At 32.8% G+C, this 9,947-nt stretch overlaps 1 protein-coding gene across 1 annotated transcript in view; it reads left to right on the top strand.

Annotated features, from left to right (window-relative positions):
- Window positions 1-4,429: 4,429 nt before the first annotated feature.
- Window positions 4,430-9,947, top strand: part of PDE6H (phosphodiesterase 6H) — a 29,863-nt gene continuing 24,345 nt past the window's right edge. The window contains exon 1 of the mRNA XM_074266689.1: window positions 4,430-4,569. The gene's annotated coding sequence lies outside the window, so the exon portion shown is untranslated. The remainder of the gene's footprint in view (window positions 4,570-9,947) is intronic.

Raw genomic sequence — 9,947 nt, 5'->3', positions numbered from 1 at the left:
ATTTTAAGTTACAAATACAATTTGAACATTAAAAACTAATTAAAGCAACAACCAAAAAAATTACACTGATTTCATTACTTTTGCTCAATGACAAAAAGATTAAAAACTTGAAACTTAAAAGAGAAAGAATGATAAAGTTCTATATTTTCTATTGTCTTATATAGTGTACTGGACATAGTAGTTGTTTATTTTTCACTCTCTTTTGCTGGATCCTCCCTTCTTCTCTTACCACAATTGTAGAGTGCCTTAAGGCTTTATTCTGAGCGACTTCATTTTATATTCTATACCCTTTCTATTTGTTATCTTATGAACTTCCAAGGATAAATTTATCATCTCTATCTTCCCATGATGGTTGGATATCTAGTTTTATTTTCTCTCCTGAGCTCCAGTTATGTATCAAGAAAGGCCTATTGATCCAATTCCCATTAGATGTCTTGTAAATATTTCAAATTCAACTAGCTAAAACAGAACTAATTATCTTTCTCCATAAACCCAGCTCTCTTGAATTTCCCTATCTGTGTTGAAGACATTACTTTTCTTCTAGTCTTTCACATTGATAAACTCAGTCATTTCATTTCAGAATCTTCAATCTTACTCTATCTCCATATCAGATGAGATGAAAAATTTTGTATATTTTCTCTTTATAGTATTTCTTGCATCTATCCCCTTGCCTCTACTAGCATGCTACCACTCTTCTGCAGGCCTTCATCAACTTTTTCATAGGCTATTATATTGGTTCCTTAACTGTTCTCTCTCCTCCTCCACACAACTGTCAAATTGATTTTTCTTTTTTTTTTTATTCAGTAACATTTGATTTCTCTAGTTCCCTGTAAAGATAGTTTTCAACATTCATTTTTGTAAGATTTTGAGTTTCAAATTTTTTCCTCCTTACCTTACTTTCTCCCTCCCCAAGACAGCAAGCAATCTGACATAGATTATAGATGTGCAATCATTTAAAACATATTTCCTCATTAGTTATGTTATGAAAAGGGAAAAAACATAAAGAAAAAGCAAACCCCCCAAAAAAGGTGAAAAGGGTATGCTTTGGTCTACATTCAATCTCCACATTTCTCTTTCTGGATGCAGATGGCATTTTCCATCCCAAATCTATTGGAATTATCTTGGATCAATATATTGCAAAGATTGGATCAATGTATTGTGAAAAATGGATTAATGTATTGAGAAGAGCTAAATCTATCATAGTTGCTCATCACATAATCTTATTACTATGTACAATATTTTCTTGGTTCTGCTCACTTCACTAAGTATGAGTTCATGTAAGTCTAAGTTTTTCTGAAAGCAGCCTAGTCATCATTTCTTATAGAACAATAATAATCCATTATATTCATATACTGTAACTTAATCAGCCATTCCCTAATTCATTGATATTCCTTAAATTTCTAATTCCTTGCCACCACAAAAAAGCTGCTACAAACATTTTTGCATATATGGGTCTTTTCTTCTTTTTTATTATCTCTTTGGGATACAGACACAGTAAAGACACCCTTGGATCAAAGGGTATGCACAGTTTTATTACTTTTGGGGCATAGTTCTTAATTGTTCTTCAGAAGGGTTAGACCAGTTCATATCATCATCAACAATGCATTAGTTTCCTAGTTTCCCCACATCCCCTCTAACATTTATTATTTTTTCCTGTCATCTTAACCAATCTGAGAAGTGTGAGGTGATAGGTCAGAGTTGTTTTATTTCCCTAATCATTAATGATTCAGAGAATTTTTTCATATGACTATAAATGGTTTAAATTTTTTCATCTGAAAATTGTATCCTTTGACTATTTATCCATTAGGTAATGGCTTATATTCTTATAAATTTGACTCAGTTCTCTCTATATTTTAGAAATGAGGTCTTTATCAGAAACATTGGCTGTAAAAATTGTTTCCCAGCTTTCTGCTTCCTTCTAATCTTGGCAGCGTTGGTTTTGTTTGTGTAAAATCTTTTTTAATTTAATGTAATCAAAATTATCCATTCTGCATTTCATAATGTTCTCTATTTCTTGTTTAGCCATAAATTCCGCCTTCTCCAAAGATATGACAGATAATCCATTCCTTACTCTTCTAATTTGCTTATAATATAAATTTTATGTCTAAATCATGAACCCATTTCAACCTTATCTCGGTATGGGATATGAGATGTTCGTCTAAAATTGCAGGATCTCCCTATTACTTCCAATATAAAGTATAAATGCCTCTATTTAGCATTCGCACTCCTATTATACTATCCATAATTCCAATTCATGCACACCATCTAAAATGGCCTGTCTGCTATTCTACATACAGCCATAAGTTTATAATACATGTGAATCATCCTCCTGAATTTTGCCCTTAGTTGAGGCATTTTGCTTACCGACTCCACATTCTTCACCTTGTAAGCCCAATTAAACCATCCTTCCTATCTCTTCCCAAGATAAGTTGTGGACACTTTGAGAAACCTCCCTTATAGAAGCTGGTGGAGTTAGAATGTATATGGAAAGAGAGCCCAAGTTTTTGTTTTTGGGTGGGCTAAAGCACAACTTTTAGGAGGACACATGAGAAGGGACAGTTATCCTCTGTCTCTGAGGCAAGAAAGTTCTTGGATATTCCATGTGGGTATAACAAGATTTGGAATAGGTTCTTGCTGCTCCCCAAATTAGAGTTTCTTAAACTTTTTTTCTACTTGTGACTCCTTTTTGCCTAGGAAGTTTTATTGCAACTTTAGCTTTGTAGATATATAAAACAGTTAAACAAATCAAACATTTACTGATAATAAATCATAATTTCACAACCCCCACATTCAGTTATGTAACTCCATATGGGGTTGTGATCCACTGGAGATGAAAAAGAGAACAAGAGGATTAAAGAAAGTCGGGGGAGGCAAAGAACAACCTGGATCAGTATGAGCTAACAGCATTTGGTGAGAGTAAACAAATTCTAATCCAAAACTCCTCTCTACAGTTTTTCAGAAATGTTCACTGACATTTTATTCTTCCTTATCAGAAGTGTTGTTGGTTGTGGGGTCAGAATTTTATTCTAGAATATTTTCCATCCCTCTTAGTCTGATTTTCCCAATAGAAACTGAGGCTGTGGGATGCTGCCTATCCTTTCTCTGAGCTTTTGGAAAGCCAATCTGTTCAAACCTGGGGAATGTGCCATAATGTGCTCAGATTTCTATTCTATTTTACTTTAAAATAATGTAATTACTTCCTTCCAAGCTTCCCAGCATTTTCTCAGTAATTGTTTCCTCCTTATTAGTTAGAATCAGTTTCAGATTACCAGTATCTTTATCACGTTCTCTATCAGCTTCAAATATTATTTATTTATAGTGAAGTTCATTATTATTTACATTAGTTAATAGGAGTGACTTCCTAGAATTCATTGAAACAGGTAGAATGCAATTGCTGCTTTAAAAAATACTTTGATACAAATTTTCTGACTCCACCTTTAAAAAGTTCTATAATTCTTTTTTCTAGAATGTGCTAAAAAATCAGTGCTCTATCATTCTAAATTTTCATGAGTATAGACTGCCACCTATTATTCTTTTGCCTTTCTTCCCAACAATTGCTTCAGATTTGTGAGATTTGGTTCTACTTAAATGCATTGAACTGACAAGTCTAGTAAATATATTTTCTCAACCTAAGTTTACTTCATATTTTATAAATAAATTTGTACTCACATACATATTGCAATAGTACAATACAGGGATGAAGGCCTAAAGAGAAGGTATCTGATATGAAAGATATTGTGAAGGAAAAACCAATGAAACTTAGGAACAGTTATACATTTATTTAAAATTTTGATTGGGGGAATACATATATGTATATACACATAAAATACATATAAATACATAACATCACAATACATATTGTTTTTGGAAAGTTGTATTTCAAGAAAGAGATATATTCTCTTTAAACAACAGAAAATACTAATGACTCTAGTGGATAGAACCATTCCTTCTCTTTGTGGTGAAATTGAATAGAGTAGGATTTTAAGATAACAAAATAAAAACTGAGGGAGGATATGATTCAAGTCCATGAAAGTATGGGGTGAATACAGGTTGATTTAATAAATGCCTAAATACAAGAATCCTGAGAAATCCATGGACCCTAAAAGGAGGTAGTTATACAACAAATAAAAGCAAAATTAACCACTTTAGACTCTAATGCTTCGCTATTTGACCCTTTTCATAAGTGGTGAAAGTATCATGTTTCATTGGATGGTTAGTCATTTTTCCTTCCAAACATCAGAAAGATCCTACACAAACACAAATGTTTGTATGGTTCTAAGAGAGCTTCCATTCATATATTACAATTTTATATAATTTGCAGGTGGCAAATGATCATCTCAAAAGTGTAGAGGAATGAGTAGTCTGTGTGGATTTATCCAATTAGTCTCTTGATTCAATACTTACATACCAGGAAACTCCATTTCTCTTTGTGCTTCATTTCAGTGAACTCTTATGATGAATATGGCCTGTGGAGTCAATGATATAAGTCTAATAACTCTTCTGACAAGGCATGGCTGTTTGAAAAGGCCCTTGTCGCTGAAGACCCTGAAAATTGTACTTCTTTCAAGTGTAAGTACAAAATATTCTTATTCAAGCATTAGGGCTATAGAATAGAAGAAAAAGGATAGCTGTTATAGTACTGGCACTGGTAGACGATTACTCTAACTGGCAGAGGGTTGTGATTTATTCAGGGAATCCAGTAAAGAGAGAAGGAATTCTGGTAGAGAAAATCTGATGATATTTGTGCTGTTTCACTTTCTGGAAGACCACTATTCTAACTTAGCAATCAATAGGTTGACTAAGGACTTAAAGGTGTGTTATAAATTTTATTTGCAATTGGAATGTTAATTTTTTTGCCTCTGTTTTTCTAAATTTCCATAGAAAATTAGCCACTAGAACCCTTTATAGATCCATCAAGAGCTATAATATCATTATCTCCAGATTGGTCACTTTATGCCAGAGCCTTCACACAGGTATTGAGAGCTCTATTTAGTGATTTCAGCATCACCATTTATGGTATCATTTTTCCTGTCACCTCTAGGCTGCCTTAGAGCAGAGATGTCATACACAGCACCACAATATTTCTGAGTACAGCTTGAGGCAGATTAAAATGTAATTGGGGAACAGCAAAATAAATCAGTAAAAATAGAAATATTCTAAGTCAATATAAAGCCTGCAAGGGTCCTTTTATATGGTTTAGAGGGTCCATTTCTATTTGAGTTTGAGACTGCTGCCTTAGAGGAATCCTTGACTTACACTCTCCCTACCCCCACTTGTAAATCACTTGCTTAGTCTCATTGGTTCTCCCTTCACAATCTCTTGTAACAGATACCTTCTCTTTACTCATACAGCTACCATTTTTGTTCAGGTCTTCGTCACCTCCCTGTTGGACTATTATAATACTCTCCTAATTAGTATCTTTACCTTAAATCTCGCTTCTAATTCATCTTCTATACAACTGTTAGAATGATATTCCTGAAGAACAGTTCTTCCTATGCCTTTTTCCCACTCCCCCCATTTATTTCTAGCATCAAATACAAACTCTTAGGTTTAGCATGAAAATCTTCTCAACCTTACTCCAAACTTACTTTCTAGATATGGTACATTATCTGTTTCTTGCACATATTCTTCAACCCAGCTTAATTAAATAGTATGCTATTTCTTATGTTTCATTCCATTTCCTATCTCTTTACTATTGTACAACTGTCCACTATGCATTAAACATGCTTTCTCTTTGCCTTTTAAAGTGGTATACAAAGTACTTGGAATAAGCAACCATTTTGGTACAATTTCATTTTGTGATAAGCAGTGGACTTGAAGTGTTGGACATGAAGTGTGCAGCTACTAACTCTAGGCTGACTCAGAATACTCTATCTTGATCATATGAATGATGTGAGCTGTTTTCTCTACCTTACTTGGTTCTTCCTCAGTTGAGTGCTGAATTGTGTGCTATTTTACACATTTCACTACTTCCTTTTGTTGTATTTTTAATCCTATATTTTTTAGTCCAAAAAAACCATGCAGAAATCATAGCTTTTCTTAAGTATAGTTCAGCTATAGTAAATAAAGTATGGCTAAAAATGAGAAACATCATCCCAAACATATGAACTATTTTTGTATCTAATTCTTTTAAAATAAGAAAAGATACTAAGAGGAACTAAGTGGTTATTGATCCCTCTACAGTGTAACAAAGGGGAAAAAGTTACATAACATTTCTGTGAAGAAAAAAATGCTTGCCAGTGGCAGGGCAATAAAAAGGCTAAGTACTGAAGATTGAAAAAAAAGTAATTTTTACTGAAGAAACTCTCTTTTCATTCAACACAACATAAAATCCACTATCAGATAAATTCCAAATGAAGCTATAAAATCAAGGCATCTTCATCAAACTGTAAAATATCCTTACAAAAAAGTGAGGTAGTATTCCAGTCAATCTAGATATATCCACATTGAAAGAGTGATGAATAAGGATACATATGTTGATATGTTGAGATACAAAATTTTTTCAGAATTACAAAAATTGCTAAATAGAAGTAGAATTCTTTAACATGTATTTGTGCTATATTCATGCCTCAAAAGATTGAAAAATATGTCCAATAGAAGGAGATATGGATACTCTGATGGTCTGCAAACTTGACTGATTAAAAAGTCAATGATAACAAATGGACTTTTATCAAGATTAGACTTGCAAAAATGGACTAGCTCTCAAAGTACTTAAAATTCATTGTGATAAAGAGTGTTTTCAAAAATTAACAAGTATATATCAAAATCTTGCAAATTCAGTATAGTTATACTATATATAACAAGGAATCATGGCAAAGGGATGACATATCACATAAAATTCTAAATAGATGTAAGGGTTATTATATAATCAATATTTAATTATTTTGTTTTATTCAAGTCAATTCACACATTGAAATATAATTTTAATTTTTCTTTAAGCTTAGCCTTACATCACTTCTATAAAGATTATCCTATCTCATGTATACATATATTGTATTTAATTTATACTTTAACATATTTAACATGTATAGGTCAACCTGCCATTTGAGGGGGGAGGGAGGGGAAAAATTGGAGCAAAAAGTTTGGCAATTGTCAATGTTGTAAAATCTGGTAAATAAAAACTATTAAAAAAAAAAGATTGTCCGATCTCCTCTCCCCAAACTTCTAGCTCCTTTCTATCTCCACTTTGGTCTTGGATTTATTTTGTATAGTGCTTATACTGTTTCTACTTCTGTTCTGATATGCTGGAACTAGCTTCAGCTGGCTTGTAAGAGCCAATTGTTACATGTTTAATATGAATATTTATACCTCAGAAGTCAGCAAATACTCTAAATCAAGACTTGATGTATTATTTTGTTGATTGTCTACTTTTTTTGTTGTTAGGTCTACTAAGAAATTGATGGAGAAAGATTGCAGATTAAACTTAAAAGTATATCGTCAGGGAGGGGGATAGCTAGGTTGAATAGTAGAGAGAATAGTGGTTCTGGAAGTCAGGAAGACCTGAATTCAAATGTGGCTTAAGTAGCTGTATGACCCTGGGCAAATCACTTAATCCTGATTGCCTCAAAAAAAAGTATATCCCACATATATAATAATTAATTGTTATTTATATACATACCAACATACCCCTTTATGTACATAGTATGTGTACGCGGTATCTCTCATAGACTATAAACTCCTTGAAAACAAGGACTATTTCCTTTTTGCCTTTGCACCCCTGGTTCCTATTACAATCCTTGGCATAACGTGTATTGATTGATTGATTGACCACAGGAATAGGAGCAGGCCTATCTCTATCCTAATGACCATTTTTTGTCTTTTCCAACTTCTAAAATTCTCAAACAGGAATATTTTTGACCCCTTCATGGTACATTCATGAGCAATTTTCAGCTGAAAATTAAAATATATTTAGGAAGAGTTTGGACAGATTCTTGTTTAATTGATTCATAACAGGCTAATTGAGAGAAGTCAGGGATGTTTGGAGAATATTATTAACTTCTTGAGTTTGACGTCACAGAGGTTATATTTTTCCTATAAACAGACTATGACCTATGAGACATCCACAAATATCCTTTGATGTATCAGGCAAAATACGACTGACACTGGTCTTTATTATATTTCTTCAATCAGAGCTTGATCCAGTGAAAAGTGTTGAGGAAACCTGGATCTGAATCTATTTTACAACAGTGGTAGCCATCACATCTCATTTAAATTACTTCTAACCCTGATTTTTCATCTCTAAAATTGTATAATCTGACACCAAACCAAGCTGGGGAGGGGGGAGGAGAACATTCAGCATTCAGCTCAGTGCAAACTCTGCCGTATATATCTTCAATGGGCATCAAACACCTTCCTGCTTACTAATCATGAGATGCAGCATTGCACAATGGAAATAAGACTGTTCAAGTTGCTTAAACTCAGTTTCCTCATCAGAGAAAATTAGATTAGATAGCTCTTGAAGTCTTTTCCGGTTTGAACTCTAGGAACTTATATTTATATCACCTATTTTACAAGTTAGTTGTAAGTTGTAAATAGAGTACTTTGCAAATTGTTAAATAGTAAGTTAAGGGGAGTTATAACAGGGATAATATGGAAAATGTTTTGTATGATTTCACGTGTATAATTAATATCATATTGCTTTTCTACTCAATGGAGAAGAGGAACCAGTGAGAGGTGCAGAAGAAAGTTGGAACTCAAAATATTTTTAAATGAATGTTAAAATGAATGTCTTATATCTTGGTTAAAAAAATGAGAAAAATACAGCTTCTGTTTCTATATCTATATATTTATATATCTATATATATCTATCTATATAGATTTACTATGCAACTATCCTTTTTTTTAAAAGGGGGGAAATTTAAATTTATGTAACTTGTTTGTTTTTCATTGGCTTAAGACTTAAATAGCTAAGCCCAAGTTTCTAGCACTAACAAATATGTAACCTCTGATATTTTCTTTTACATACAAGTTCCTATAAATATAAGAAAAGACCTACAATTGGTTTTTGTCTGATGATTACTCACAATTATATACTTTAAGATTTACAAAGGAACTCTAGCCCTTTAGCACAAAGTATACATTAATAATTACTGAGTAGCATGTTCAAGGAATTTTTAGAATAATGATTAGAACTCTAAATACCATGTAATTCCCAGTCTCTTCTCTTTCCTCAGCATCGAAACAAAAGACAAATTGAAGCAAGTTCTCTTTATTAAACCAGTACTCTTGTTTTGACATTGGAAAAAAAAGTATGCTCCTAGGAGATTAAAATTTCCTTCTCCACCCCCCTAAAACCTTCTTTCTCAAAAGGCTGTAGCTACAAAGAATGATCTCTTCAAGAATTATCTCTATCTCTGAAAGACTAAGCTTCAGGCATCCCTTAAACCCAGCCAAGAAAGGTATCATTACTATATTCTCAACTTTAGAAAACTGTCATCATTATATTATCATATTAGTATTACAATTTTATATCAAATCTTGAACTGATAAGAATATCTCTATCTCTCTAGTTCTATCTCTCAACTTTATTTTCAACAGATGTTTACAATAATAGATCTGGTCAGTCAACAAATATTTATTAAGCATATACTATGCATCAGGTATCACAGCTAGGAAGCATAGTGAACAGAGTGCTGGATCTGGAGTCAGGAAGGATCATCTTCCCAAGTCCACATCTGGCCTCAGACACTAATGTATGACTCTAGATTAAATCATTTAACCCTTTTTGCCTCGGTTTCATCATCTGTAAAATGAACTGGAGAAGGAAAATGACAAGCTAATCCATTATCTTTACCAAAAAACTTCAAATAGGGCCACTGTGTCAGATATAGCTGAAAAATGACTAAATAATAATAAATAAGCCAGAATGGGAATACAAAGAAAAGCAAAAAAACAAATAAAACAATGTCTACCGTCAAGGAGCTAATGTTTCAACGAGAAGACAAAAA

The sequence above is a fragment of the Sminthopsis crassicaudata genome, chromosome 5 (genome assembly GCF_048593235.1).
Source record: "Sminthopsis crassicaudata isolate SCR6 chromosome 5, ASM4859323v1, whole genome shotgun sequence".
Classification (NCBI taxonomy): Eukaryota; Metazoa; Chordata; class Mammalia; order Dasyuromorphia; family Dasyuridae; genus Sminthopsis; species Sminthopsis crassicaudata.
The sequence above is the reverse complement of the archived record's forward strand: the minus strand, read 5'-3'. Positions and strand labels throughout refer to the sequence as shown.